This window comes from Lepeophtheirus salmonis, chromosome 5, assembly GCF_016086655.4.
Source record: "Lepeophtheirus salmonis chromosome 5, UVic_Lsal_1.4, whole genome shotgun sequence".
Lineage (NCBI taxonomy): Eukaryota > Metazoa > Arthropoda > Copepoda > Siphonostomatoida > Caligidae > Lepeophtheirus > Lepeophtheirus salmonis.
In genome coordinates, this window is record NC_052135.2 from 23,236,755 (window position 1) to 23,253,011 (window position 16,257).

At 30.4% G+C, this 16,257-nt stretch overlaps 1 protein-coding gene across 3 annotated transcripts in view; it reads left to right on the forward strand.

Moving 5' to 3' along the window:
* The window catches only part of LOC139905386 (uncharacterized), a 265,458-nt gene that overhangs the window by 10,165 nt on the left and 239,036 nt on the right, over positions 1-16,257 (forward strand). For all 3 annotated transcript variants that reach the window (XM_071888435.1, XM_071888431.1, XM_071888434.1), the window contains exon 2: positions 9,197-9,322. The gene's annotated coding sequence lies outside the window, so the exon portion shown is untranslated. The remainder of the gene's footprint in view (positions 1-9,196; positions 9,323-16,257) is intronic.

A 16,257-nucleotide genomic window follows, 5' to 3' on the forward strand; every position in this document is an offset into this window, starting at 1 on the left:
CACAAGATGGATATACTTTATCAGAAGGTGAAACCAATCCACCTCTATTATTCATGTTTGACAAATTCTATTTCTATTAAATGGTTGAGCTCTACTAAATCACTCTCTTCATTGGGTAGATCAGAAATAGGTGGCAAATCACTGGACTTTAGTAACTTATAACATTCTTCGTATTTTGTGACTTTAATAATAAATCTTGCTATATATCTGGATATATAAAAGACGATTCCTTTAACATCGTGGAAAATAGTGTTGTTGATGTCAATATTCGGAGGGGCTTGATTCACAATTTGCTCAAATTGATCACGGATCTTTAGTTTTAATCGAGGAACATTTTAGTTCTTTTATGGAAATTTTAGAAAGCAAAAAAAGGACCCAAAGTCTAATTTTTTTTTTAGCTTCTAATAATTGCTTTATTGAAGTATAATAAATTGCTTCTCTAAGCTGACGATATTTTGAGGAGCAAGCTTCGATAGGATCATAATTAATATTTCCTAGGATAACATAATCCATGCCTTTGAGTTTTAATAAATATATTGAAAGTTCAATCACACTACCCAACGAATGTTTCAGAGTGTAAAAAATTTCCTTGCTTAAACCTAATTTATTTAAGTCCTCTCATTCAAAAATCTAGTTGATAAATTGTTCTAAGAAAATGAGGTTTTCACGATCCTTAAAATCAACAACTGTATTATCTCTCAAACGATAGGCTTCCAATTTATCTTTTACATTTATGCAACACCAGAACTCTCATCAAGGACAAAAAGTTTGCCGTTTCTCCTCATTTTAAATTCATATTTTTATACGTCCTAATAATTTAACATTAGTTCACTAAATGGTCTGTGGATTAATTACTTTATCAGTTAATTTTTGTGCATTTTTCACTGGGAAGAACCTTTCTTTTTCCTATAAATTATGAATATGATTGAAGCTCCATTAAGTGTTGGACAATCAAATATTTTGCGATTGAGTAGATTATTATATATATTCTTAAAAATATGAACCATATCAAATAGAAAATAAATTATATTTCTAAGGGAGTATTGATTATCAATATAACGGTCACCATTTCAATATTGTTTTGAAGAATTTTTTATTGCAAAAGTACCCATCCGTTATGTCTGCTACGAAGTTGAATCCAATGGAACATGCTATTTTCAGAACAAAAAGAGATGACAAATGTATTAAATCAGAAGTTAGGATTGAAGCACGTATAATTACAGGGGTATCCTTGTATGTGGCAGAAATATTATTAATTAAAAAACACAACTATGTTTTGTAGGCTCCATGTTTTCTAGCTCTGTATTTTTCCACTTTGAATATTAATTTTTTTGCATGACATACACTTCATCAATGAGGATATATACTTTATAATCTTTTTCTTATATTGACTTGAATCTGGTTAATAAATATTTATATGATTCTAATTCTGGTTTAATAAATCCTTCAAATAACGTACCCTTGATAATTTAAGAAGGCCTTCTTTAAAAATGTATTTATATACAGCGGAGTGAAATATTTTCCCATACCGAAGCAACAGTGAAAGAGTAAGAGAATAGTGTTTTCCTCTGTTAGGTTTTAATACAACAAAAAGACTGTTCCATAAGAAAACTGATTGATTAAGCAATGTGATCTTCAACCTCTGAAGGAATATTCAAAATAGCTTCAACTTGTTTTTAATGTATTTAATTGCATCCTGATTGGAATTTGTTTCAAGACCCATCAGAATTGCTAAAATTTTTAATACTTCGGAAGGGGTATGGATTTTTTTAAGGCACTATATAGCTCACTACAAGTAAAGGTAGTAGTTTCTTTTCTTGATACATTTAAAATGTTAGGTTAGAGTCTATGACCAAACTAAAGACAATAGTTGGTGGTCCTAAAAAATGTTTCTATTTATGCTTCTATTAGATATAAAAAAATAATTGAATTACCTAAACTTGGTTTCTCAATAAGGAAGTACGCTAATAAAGTATCTTCGGAAAAAAAGTACACTTAATGGTATATTGTACTTTTTAATTTTTTCTTTTATGTCATCCAAGGTATAAACATTATCCGTATTTATTAATTCCTGGTTCATATGTTTAATTTTTTGATTTCCTGATTTTCTTCTGTTAGTTGCTGTTGTTTTTTCTGTTTTTCTACATTTAATGGTTTTTTTTAGAGAAATAACCGGTACCACGGAATGGGAAGGAATAGCATACTTCTTCAATAATCGATGTTTGAAAGGTTGGTTGTTAGTTAAACTTTGGTGTCTATAATCATTATCCGTTAAGTGAAGGGAACAAACTACCGCATTTTTTATATTTATTGATTTGCCATCTTAAAGAAATACAAAGTGGGGACAATAATTATATCTTGTTTGAAGTTCCTACTGCAACGCTGTTTTTTAAAAGTCAATACTACATTATTATCAGAGATTAAAGTTTAAACGATACCCAAATGTAACAATATAGGCATTCATCACAAAATAAGGGAAGGATTTATTAACACCTAAACTCTAAAAAGGATAATAGACACTTCGTCCTAGCTGAATATATTAATCATTGGAGAAAATAACAAATCGAACTACAATATTATACTAATAAATGTATTATTTTTAATTCCGGATAGATGCAAATGATGAAACGATGATAAATTAGTGACTTAGCATTCAAAAATATACTATAACAACTAATAAGGAAATTAATAGCACGTAGTCCTTGTGGAATACACACGCTCGTTTAGCGTTCAAGTCATGGAGTAAAATATGTCTTTGGTTGATATTTCATTAAAAGAAGATCAATATCTAATGAACTTCTTCTCTCACCTTTTAGATGACGAATGATGAGATGTAATATATCAAAACTGTCTATTTAAACAGAAATGATAACTGGAAGATGTCTTCATGATCCCCCAAAAACATAATGAATCCTTAGAGATACACTGACACCGAACAGTTAATGTAAAAATCACTTAAAACCAGTTTAATTTTAAATATTTAACACAGCTATGAAGTGTAGATGAATGCACACGGCAAATGCATAAACACAATTTTTTCTAATAGTTTTAAACCTACCAATATCATGGAAAAAGAAAATTAAGAGCTCACTTGTGAAAATTAATGATGGAAAAAGTTTTACTTTGCAATTTCAAATCTCCACAGGATGTCTATTTTTTAATGCTTCTCACAAAAATTGTGGGAAATTATTTAAATCAGCAATACTTCCCTGCTCTTTGCATTATCAAGGAATTTATTTCCCTGAACATATCTGTACTACGGGATAAGTTCGTAACTCCTCTGGTGTTATTCGGGGTCACATCAAATGTCACTAATGCTCCAAAAAATATGTGTGCCTGGAGTTTTCTCCTCAAGCTGTAAAAGTAGAATAACTGGGATGTTGATTGAGGGCGAATCAGTCAGAAAAGAAGAACTGAGAGCTATTTTTATTGGGACCGCTGCAAGGTATTCAGCATTGACAATCAAAATCCCTGATCTGGATCGTCTATCGTGGAAATATAGGGGAGGGGGATATTCGCTACTAACATTCAAGTTCGAATAATAATTGGAAGTTTCTTCGTCGTCCCATACGCACCTATAGACAGTTTCAGAAGTTCTGCCCCTCAAAAGTTCAATATTTGCCTTTGTTTTATTGGCATTGCTAGTTTAGCGCTTATTTTTTATTGTTAATATTTTAATATGAATTCTTAGGATTATTTTAATGTTTGCTTTATACGTATGGTTTATTAATCATGTCTTTTTAGTTTAGGGATTTAATTATAAACTATAATGTTTATTTGTATATTTATTGCGTATGTAACTTTCCTAGACCAATAAAGAGAGAACAATAAATGTACGGATGGTTAAGGAGTTTTTTTTTGCATTTTGAATATGTATTTCACAAAAATAATATATTTTGCTCCTTCATCCCCATATAAGACAAGCACCATTTTTGAAATTTGGGAATTATTCACAATTTAAAATATGGCAATATTTGCTTTTAGGTTTACAAGGTAAGTAGATATGCACTATATTTTAAACATGGTAGAAGGTTTCTTTGATATTTTTCTCATTCCCTGGTTCGCAGGTCTATAATAACCAAGTAGGCCTTGGCCCTCAATATTTTTTCATAGTAGTATTTGAAAGGTATTATTAATGGTGAGTCATCCATAGTCACTCTATTCAAGTTCCCAATAACAAAACTGGGATTACAGTACTAGTCCTTGAATATTTTTATCGAGTCCATTTCAAGTTCTCAAAAAAATAAAATTTACTCTAGAGAATTCTTAATATATTGATATAGTGAAAAAGTTGAAATTATTTTTGAGTCGCAAGAGTGAACTAGTCAAGTCGTGAATCTAAAAATATAGACTTGAGTCCAATTCCCACCTCTACAAGCAAGTATGAGTTATCGAATTATTTTTTTGTTAATAATTTTGTACACTTTCCATGTATGATTTTACTTTATAGATTATTTGTATTGTTTATTTTATACGAATGATTATAAGAATAAGTAGTTAGTCTGATTTGGAACATAGATTCTTACTACTTTAAGTGAAACTTTTAAGTTGGGTTACCATATCCATTGTGCGTTTATACGTCAATTTGTATACATATATGATATTAAGAGAAGAGTTGTATACAGGAAAACTTCCTTTAATCCGCTAATAAGAGTTAATTTATATATACAGCCAAGCACATATGTATTGGAACCCCTTTATATTTTTTGTTTTTCCTATGATATTTTAATATTCTAACTGATATATTGGGCTGAAATAATTAATGCGTATGAAAATTATATTTTTAGATAGCTTTTCCTCAAGATTTATTTCCTTATTTAAATCCTAGTATGTGCAAAAGTAATTGTATACTCAAGAGTTTCTGCTATTTTCATGTTCAGTTCTTGATATTTGTTGTATTTTTTATATCCGAGTCAAGAATATCACTTTTAAGGTGCTTTTACTCAAGTACTCGAGTAGGAAAGTCGAGAGCTTCTTTAATCTGAGTACTTAAACCTTGAGAATCTTTTTAGATGTGATATACCATCTCAGTATTGTCTAGTATGGCCAAGATCAAAGAACATTGTGCTCAAGTCAGAGAGAAGAGTACTTAAATTTTTTTAAATAATGAAGTGGATATAAAGTTGGATGTTCCTAAATCAAATGTTCGCATTATAATCAAAAAATACGGAGAATATGAAGAAGTTTATAATTGTAAAAGAAATGGACGACCATCAAAACTATCTCCTCACTTGCAAAGAAAAGTGGTCAGCAAAGTCAAAATTAACTCCATAACATATACTTTGGTGATTTTAGATGATTTAGAGAAGAGATCGTGATGGGATTGTTGTTTCACGAAGAACGGTATTTAGAATGAGTCAAAAAGAAGGCTATCATAAGAGACTTTCAAAAAAGACACTATTACTCAAACCTCGAAACCTTAAGTCAAGATTAAAGTTTGCCAAAGAACATTTGGAGAAGGATATGACCTTTTGGTGAACAGTATTGTGGTTAGATGAAACAAAAATTGAGCTTTTTGGTCATAGCTCTACCCAGTTCGTTTGGAGAAAATCTCGAGAGGTCTTCTTTCCTCATATCACAACAAACATTAAACATGGTGGTGGATCAATCATGCGTTGGAGCTGATTTTCTTTCAAAGGTACTGGAAGGCTTGCAAAAGTGAATAAAAAAAAATGATAAAAGTGGGATTCAACAAATTAAATCTGTGAAAACTACAATTTCGTTTTTTGAGGTGCATATAAATTAACTCTCAATGAAATATTGGATTTGCTAAAAAATACATTTTGTAGAAATTTGTCTGGAAATTCGTTTGCATATAAATTTGACTCGTAAAAATTGATGTTGAACTAAAATGACTGTTATTTTCTGAATTATTTTTAAATTGTTTTTTCTTTTTAGTCTCTTTGTTTTTCTCATCAAACGAAGAAATACCACAAAAAGATGCATTTTGTACATAAAATGTTTGATTCTATAAGTATAACAAAGTATTTTCTATTTCTGAAACAATTGATTAAGTATATGTTTATAGTATTAACTAAAATGAACCAGTTATCTCGAGTTATTTTTTCGAGAATATTATTTTCCATAACTTTTTTGTCTTTGCAAGTACGAAGAAAATATTAGAACTTTTTTGTTTCTCTTTATAAGGCTAATAAACGCTATTAACTAAATTCTTGCAAAATTAATTCAAAAAAAAAGTTTTCCCTATTTTCTTTTCGAATTTTGATTTGACAATAATAAACGATTTTGCTGATTAGCTTAAAATTGTCAGCTACCAACAGACCTATATAGAAGGTCTTGAAGGCAATTTTGAACTACTTTGTTGGCTTAATTTAATTATTTATGATAATTAGGAACTACTTATTAATTGCAATATATTTTTCATAATGGTAACAGTAGTGCAGTGTATAGTAATAATAGATCAACTTTGATTAGAAATTATCCAGGCTTATCACTCATGAAATATTTATTTTTCCAACAGACATCGATGGAAGGAAGTTGTTGATCAATGTCATCAAACGTGCGTGTTGGAATCCCGCCAAAGACTCAAAAGTTTGCCAACTAACATTGTAAACTATTTTTTACTATGTGAGGGATGTGAAAATTAAATTAATGGGTTGTTTTATGTTTTATTTTGCAAAATTATGATACAAAATGTTCCGGAACTTAAAAATTCCATTGCTATGTTTGAGTGTAATATTTTATGTTCAAAATGTATCTTGGCATTTCTTCTTAAAAATTGAAAATTGACGTTTGATGAAAAAAAGAGAAAAAAATGAAAAATTATTCCGAAAATGACAAATATTTCAGTTAAAGATAATTTTTTTTGTCTCAAATTTATATGCAAACAAATTTTTACAAATTTATTTTATCTACGAATCCAATGTTCCATTTGAAGTTATTTTTTTTCCACCTAAAAAAAACGAAACTGCAATTTTAACCAATTGTTTTTTTTGCCCATAGCTTTTTTGATTTTAAATAAATTTAGAAAATGTTGTTATTCGTATAGTTGTTTTTTGAGACGGCAGTCACTTCTTAGATTTATAAATCAACCACATATCTAATCTCCTTGAGGTTATTGTGGTAAATAAATGTATTCATGAAATTTGTTGTAAACTGTTCTCAAGGTTAGTGTATAGCTACTTCATTCTTTTTCTGTTTTTTCATCCTCACTAAAAGTTATTTTAAGATCTTACCAATAGATCTTTTTTTGGAGATCTCACACAACACGAAACAAATCGAACAATTACTTATATTTATTTATTAAAATTATATTTCGTTATAATTTAATTTATTTTGTAAAATATCTCCAATCTAATTATTTATTGATACATATTATATTTCGTGAAATCATTTTTTTTTTTGTAAAAAGTGAGTTGTAATTTAAAATTGAGTAACAGACTCATTTTTAAAAAAACTAATAATTGAAAAAAGAGAGGACTTAATTTTAATATATCTCAGCCATTCAATTATTCGTAAACTTTTTAGCCATGTCTATAACAATGTCTGTGTTTAAAAAATGGCAAGACATTTTATACAAAGATGAGGAACAGGGTTTAGAGTAAGAAACCTATGGTGTTGTCAAGATACCAATGCTTTCAAACCGTTTTGATACAAAAGTTATATCGATACTTTATTGTATATTCTAAGCTATATTACAAAAATGTCGTTAAATGCAATTAACATATTCAAGGGTGTCTGCAGAGTTTTTGTTTGGAGAAGTTGGGCTATTTCAGAAATTGGATATTTTTATAAGGGGATATCTACAAAGTACGTATACAGGTTGGAGGGGAGAGAGAGAGGATAATTTTTGAAATTGTGAACACAATTTATAATGTATGTACTAGTGTTGGGGATCTGTCTGAAAATCCTAGACCAATCTGAGAGGTGAATGATTTTTAGTAAACTTAACATACCTTGTACATGATCCTAAGAGACAATTTTTATTCTTGCTTTAATGAAAGGATACTTATAGGGGGGCTGCCTTAGAAATCTGGGCATTACATCATCCATATGTTTTTATGAGTTAATAACATTGCAAGTAGTAGTTCCAATACTAATTTAGTATAGTACCTACCGTTTTAATTATATCAGTACACTTCTACAAATATAAATTCCAATCCTTTTTCTACCTAGAAAAATTAAATGAATACTAATTTAAGATGCATATTAGTTTTTACATTCATACATATATTTGGAAACATATCGAAGGAATCCCATTTAAAAGAGATTTAAATAGAACCAATAAATCATACCTACATTTTACCTATAACCAAATAAAATCCTTTTTTATTTGGTTATAGATAAGTCATTTTTTAATGAGATTTGTCTTTCATTTCGGTTTTAATTAGTTATTATTAATTACCTTAAGAAGGTTTCGAAGAAGATTGTACCTATTAGTCAACTTTGGGAAGAAAAAACCTTTGTCAATTAAAATATATGCGACCTTGCCATAAAACCATTTTGCAAATTTTAATTAGGACTTAGTATTTCTAATTAATGATTTTAATACAAGTAGTATCAAATAGGAGATGTGTTCATTAAATTTCTACTCAAAAATGAGTGGATGTAGAAAAAAGTATTTTACACACAAAAAAGTAGGAATTCATCGTGAACTATACCCTATTGAAATCATAGTGTACAAAATCCCTATACAAAAATGTAATGTACTTTATTCACTAAATATGCAAGTACAATTAACTAATATATTAATTAATAGTTATTTATACGGTAAAATTTTTAAATCCAAGATGTATTATCCTGAATATTAAATATCGACTTGAAATAAAGCAAACAATTTTTTTTAAATATTAGAGAACGTATCCTCCAAAATCTAGTTGAATTTAAAAAAACCGGACCCTTCATAGAATAATTATACACATTTCAACCTTATATTGTTCTCATCAACAATAGTATGATATTTTTATGTCTTTTAGTGTCAATTATGACAGTTATAGATAATAGTTTCAAATCAAAAGTATTGTCTCTTACTGAACAATTAATAACTATAAATAAGCAATAAATAAATGAAATTGTCAAGCAATAAATTATAATTTAAATATTTAGTAATTAAACGACAGTACAGAACTAATATTAAAATATTATCTGACATATTCTTAGTTAAGATAATGTTATTTGAACAAAAGTACTAAAATAAATGAGTTTTCTAAAATAAAATATATTTTCAAAAAAGTAGGATTTTGTGGAACCGTGTTGTTATTTATGTATTTGGCGTGAAAAACCTAAATGACAACTTGAAAAAGGAAAAAGATTCAAATCCCTTTACAACCTTAAATAAACGGTTTGAATGCACGCACTGAAGGTAAGTACGGATTGTTTTTTTACGACGCATTATATTTATTTATTTATTTTAAGAGATACTTTGGTATAATATGTGTTTATTGTAAGCCTTAATTGCTTACACTGTATCTATTTATGTGAGCATATGGTTATTGGATATAGGATTTAGGGTGTTAATGAAAGTAGTGATTGAATTGTAGGGATTTACATAACATAAAATTATAATTCCTTAATCATTACACTATTCTATCTAACAACCTTTCCGCCAAAAAGAAACAAAAAAAGGGCACAAATCAGTTGTTAGAGTAAGCCAATAACTCTTCCTTGCTGTGACATTAGTCAATTATTGTTTGGAATTGTTCCTTAATCCTTAATCCTTAATAAGAGTAGATTTGCATTACATTAAATAATGTTCTGGACACTGAAGTGGGGAAAATGAGTAAAAAATCGACAGGTGACAACAAAAGGCATGTATTATAGTTTTTTTTAAAGCGGAGTAAGGTAGTACCCCCTATATTAATAAAACAAAGTTTGTTTGTTTGTCTATCCATGCATCATTTTTGAATGTGAACTTAACAATATAACAACAAGCGTGCGTGATACTCAACACACCATACTAAAAAAGAAAAGAAAATAGGATTATATCTCTATGACTGAGATTGTAAATTGTAAGAATTTTTGGTATACAAAAATAAAAAGAAACCGACAAGTGTTATGGTAAACCTGACAATTTGAGAAATGTTGTGGTAACGGTTTAGCTGTCATGACGTTTCTTTAGATGAACAGGGAAAAGCTATATAAACACAAATCTCTCCATATATAGCAAGGACATATAGGCAGGAATTACACCCATGCCGATCCGAAATTCTGCTCCGAGTCCAATAAAGGCTTACACTCATAACTCCCCATCAAATTCTCAATGTTACTCTCTGTCATTCATGAGCATATATATTCGTAGTTATACTTTATTCTTAGATGTTCTCTCCTCAAGAATGAAATTATGATAACAGCTTAAGAAAAAAAAATACATTTCAAATTACCAACGAGAAAATAATCTTGGACGCATTTAGGTCATATTTCATACAACTATAACTATGATAAAGGAAAATTGTCTGTATTTTTGACCATGAAACTCCTGCCAGTTATTCATAATTTTGACAAGAAAAAAACAGACAAAAAAGCCCTACTACATATTTATTTTATACATGCAAATATAATTCATATATATTTTACATTTCTAGTGCATCCCTTGATGATGCTTCAACGTCAATGATAAGAAAATTCATAATCATGATCCATTTGATTTAAAAAAGTTGTCAATCAATTTTATCAAGAGTTTTCATAGGACTTCAATCAACATATTATATTACATTTAAACCATTCCAAGTAGTTCCTTCTACATGACGTTAAAAGGGTAGCAATAGTATTGAAAATACTGTTGTTTTATGAAACAATAAGTGATCTTGTTTATGTTTTTTTATGAACCAATTTTTTTTCATCTAGTTATTTTGATTTTTGTCTTCACATTGAATTGAGGACCTTTACAAATTGCTTATCACCCCGTATTGTAGCTCGTGGGTGGAACTACTGCACACCCAAATGTTTTTATGGCTTGTATTTATTGACTAATTTATTAATTATCCTGTATATGAGTGAAAAATAAATTTGATGCAAACTAATCGTCTATAAAGATTAAATAAATAATATAATTAATAAGAATGACTACTAGGGTGGAGCTTATTTTTTTAAATGTTCAAAATATGAGGTTGTAAGGGTCTCTAAATGTTCTTTTCAGACTTTTAGTCTATACATATAGTTGGCTAACTTTGGACCATTTTGAAAAATATTTTATGGTAGCTCAACGACCTAAAGTTTTGAAATTTTACACCTTCAGTTAGAACTTTATTTTTGTTTTGATATCATCTATATAGTAGACATTATAGCTTCTTGTGTAAAATAACGAAATTAGAAAAACAAATTTCTATCAATAATATTTAATACATTTTTATGAGAATTCTGTACCTACATTTCCAAAAGAACAATAAGTATAGTGACAGGAATTGTAGCTTCCTGCCTATTTGTCTGTTCTTTTGCATATCACAGCCAAAAATTCAACTGAACCATACCAAAAATTGCAAGTACGCATATTGTTTACTGAAATAAACAAATTTGGATTAATGGAGTAAGAGTCACTGTTGAACCTCATATTTCGAACATTTAAAAAACAAAAATAAAATAAAATATCAGTACTTTTAAAGTTTTATCTGGGGGATGGCTATAACCAGTAATGCTAATTTATGATGCACTTTTTAGATTGCCTATTTTTGTGGAGTTGGAAAACTGAAGAAGGTATTTTCTTTTCCTAAGTTTTTATCCTTATTATTTCATTCCTGAGGGATAAACTTCCTTTTCTACTAGATAAAATTATACACAAAACATGATTGAACATTTGAGTGCCCTCATAAAAGACGGAAGGTAAAACTGAGGATATACTGTGGAGCTTTTTTTTAATGTCCCCCAAATCCTAACGATGAGGATATAACACTATGCAATAAAAAAAATCACATATTGGAAAGCCTATCATCTAAAACCCACATTTATTATACTTATTTAAGACAGAATACACAAAAAATGGCCAATAAAACCTTCAACTGCTTTGGGTTTGGCCTTTCGAGCCCTTTTTTTAGACACGTTTTTAGAGTCTGAGGCCTTAAACTTTGGCGAGTGACTGTCAATAGATGTAATTATCTTTTATTCACGAGTGCTTCCATTTCCACAGTGAACTGGGAAACTTTTCAGACCACCCTCGTTTACAGCGTGCAGCCGTTTTTCAGAAACGAAAATTAAGTGCTTGCAATAGCTGTACATGGGAAGGTAGTACATTATTTGTTCTTTTGGCGGTGGGTAAGAAGTGTTTGGAGTGAGTTTAAAAAAATAGCATCGATCAACGAATTATTTATTGCAACAATTGTGAAAATGGAAGAGTAGTCTGGTTGACATCTGTACCGAGTTAGACAATGTTGAGATTGCAAAATAGTTCCTTTTGTGTGGAGAGTCAAGAAAAAACTGAAAGAGTCTGGAGGTGACAGCAAGACTCTACAAAGAAAATGTTGAACTAGTTGTCAGAATTTTTTTGAATTTGTTGGACCCAGTATTTGAGCTACAAGCTCACCGGATCTCAACCTCAGTGACCTCTTTTTGTGTAGTGCAGTTGAGCGACACACTAACAGATCCTCCTAAGAAACAAACTCCAAGCTGATATCCAGGATCCGGAAGGAATTCCGGAATCTTACAAAGGGGACTGCCATCAAGATATGCTACCCTTGCCAAGGTCCAGTCGATGCCGTTATTGACACCAGAGGCGATTCAATTGAATAATAATATTTTTATTCAGCTTTCATTGCTTTTTTTATTTTTTAAATCGGACGATTAGTTTAGGAGAAAGTCCAATTAAAAAAATCGTGTTGGTTTTTTAAATAGAAGTTGGACCCTGTAGTTGCGATTTAGAGCCATATTTCGACATGTAATGACTATTTTGATAGAAAATAAAAGTAGTTACAATCAATAAAAAAATATTCGAGCATTCGAAAGAAATTGAATAAGTCATCCTTCATGGATGTTTTAACTCTTTCCGGTTCTCTGGACAAAAATATTTATAAACTTTAAATGAATTTACCGATGGTGATCCATTTAAAATATCACTTCCTTTTTTTGTCTTTTCTATACAAATCTATGCATTACATCATTCAATTTTAAGGAAATCAGTACAAATCTTAAATTAAAAAATAATTTTCAGCTTTAATTTTCAAAATTTTTAAATAAATTTACTTCTAAATATCCAAGTTTCCATTTTATTATTGAAAACATTGAAAAATGAATATGTAGACAGATTTTTCCAATAAATAAATTGGGAAAAAATAACTACACACTACATAAATATATTATTTCAGATATAATCTTATACATTGTTATTGAAAAAGATATATCTTGTTATCTTAAATATATTTTATTCAATCCATCGGACAGTTGTAGTAATCTTTTCTCATTCTATCTATTCAACCATATTTGACTTTCGATAAAATTTCCCCTGGATTTCAACAAATTCGGAGGAAATTTCATTATTTTTTTAAACTGAAGGTGAGTTACGATATCTATCACCATTTATATCTAATAACTTTGTATATCATTATCTTCAAACCTCAACAACTTTCCCCATAAAAATGAAAAAGTTTTGAGATTGAAAACGTGTCTTGTTCGTTGCAATGAAAATACCATGATAGATTAATTTTGGAGACAGACAACCAACAATTCCCCTAGTTAGACTTAGGAGAAAAAAACACAATTTTTTCAGTACAGAAAAATATATTTCACTCCTTCTTGGGAGCCTTTTCAATCGTAACAGATTATAATAATTACGCCTAAAAAACACACAATCTCACAATTAATTATTTAATACTTTTTAAAAAAGGAAACTGGGATACAGTAGTGGGAGTAGTTTCCTCACAATTTCTATTTAGTCCTTAGTCTTATTTGTACTTTCATATAATGCATCTTCTGGGCACGGATGAAATGTGTCCAGTAGCTTCTTCTCCTCTCTTGATGTAATCTACATATTATCTCACTCTGTCTTTTAATCTTCTTCCTGTTTGGCCTACATATTGGGCTGCAAAGTTGGGGTTTAAGCAAGTAATGCAATATATTACTCCAGTTGTATCACAGTCAACCAAATGACTAATATCTACATCGTACAACAGCTTTTGATTGAGCAACACATACTTCTTTATTAATATCCAGAAATGTGCAGTAATTGCATTTTTCCTTTTTGAACCCCACATTTGAACTGGTAGGTCTATTATTTAAAGGTTCACGAACTTTGGCATTACAAATCATAGCTTTGAGATTTACTAGTTGTTTAAATGCAAGCATTGGTGGAAATGGGAAGATTTATTTCATTGTCAGATCTCTCAATAATGTGTTCCCGTGTTTCTTAATAATCTCGGAAACACTTGGTAACTGTTGTTATTGGTTGATGGGAAATACAACTCGATTACACTTCACTTTGACACTGGGTTTGAGTACTTCTTCTTTTGCTATGCCCATGTCTCTGTTCAGACAGTTTTCAATAATTCTTCCTGAGTAACTTCTACTCATCAACATCTCCCTCAGTTCTACCATCCTTTGTTTTCTTTGTTCAGGGTCACTGCATATCCTAACAGTTCTGAAGGCCAGATTGTAAGCCCGGATGTTTTTAGAGACATGAGCGGGATGTAAGAAAGAAGGAGGGAGGTAGAGAACTCAGTCACCAACCTACATTTTTTGATGAAGACAGTAGTTTCAAGGAAAGTTGTGGATTTGTTCGTGAAGTCAAATGAGCAAGGAAATTTTATGGTGGGGGTGAGGTTCATTGATCTTCTGCATGAAGACCTTGAATTCTTCCTCTGTACCAATCCATATCAAGAAGATGTCATCAATGAATATCTTGTATATTATAATGGACATTCCAATAATAAGGATGGTCACACCTTTAATGAGTTTGTATAGGAATACCGTGAAGTTATTTTCATATGTGGGTGCCACCATGGTCACCATAGCAGTCCATAGTAATTGAATGAAGAACTCTTTGTTGAACTCAAATGTGTTGTAGGTGAGAACCAGGGACAAGAGCATCATCAGAACAGCTGTAGCAATTATTTTGTCTTTCCTTGTATACAAGGTTTCTTCGAAGAATTTAATTTCCTTTTCATGAGGTATGTTGGAGTAAAGGCCAGTAACATCCACTGACACTGGGCAGGCATTGTTAAGAAGTAGTTCACCTTTGTTGATTTCTTCCAAGTCCCTTAATGAGGAGTGTCTTTGACATAGCTCAGGGCATCTTTTACTAGATCTCTTGCAGAGTGATCTACAAGGATACTCATGTTCTAAGTGATCGATTTGCTTCTACTAAAGATTGGTCTTGAAGGCGGAACTTTTGTCTTTACCGCTTAGTGAACCTTGTGGACAAGGTAAAACCTGCCTTGGTTCTTTTCTTTTGGATCTAAAGCCTTCATATCTTCTTGGGAAATGCTATGAGTGCCTCCAATTTCCTTCAAGCCTTGAAATATTCTTGACTTAGTGTTTCTCAGTTATTTCAAATTAATCTTTTTGTAGTCGATTAGTCTGTCTAGATGCTCCTTTGCTGACTCAATGTAGTCCTCAAAGTCTATTATAACAATCCACAATCCCTTATCGATAGGCTTAATGACTATCACTCTGTCTTTTTTGGAGCTTGATAAGTTGTGTCAATACTTGCTTCTCATATTTGTTCAGGTTGGGATTGGCTTTATTGTTTGTGTTATCCAATAAGTTCACTTTTCACAGCATTACAAAACATGGTGAGTTTTGTACTTGTATGCTGGTCTTCTCTTTCTTCAAGATGGAATGTGGAGGTTTTTCTTCATCTGGATTATTTTTTTGAAGTGAAAAAACCCTTTCCATTTGAATCTTTTTTTCAAATCTTCTGAATTCCCCCATGACTTCTAAGAGGTTCAACCGTAATGAGGTTACACAATAATTGAATCTTATCTTCAAAAGTGATATTATTGGGGAAGTGAGTTCTACCTTGAAAAAGTTGTGTATCAGGTTGATCAATTCCTTCTTTTTCATATCCTATTGCCTTTTATATCTTCCTCGCTTAATAAACTTTCTTTCCTTTGTGTTTGAAGATTTTGGATTTTAATCAAGCTACTGGAAAATAATTCTGGCTGGAACAGAGTCTCCTTTTAACTTTAGCCATAAAATATTTGTCTTCTGCTTTAAAGATCTTTCCATTGAGAGGCCCATCTTGTAAACGAAGTTTGTGAGGTTGATGTTGTCATGGTTTTCATTATTAAAAGCCATAAGAACAAGTTTAAGTTTTTGATAAAGGTAAGTCAATCTCATCCCATTGACTCTAGATTCGATTTCAGCAAATGATATTTT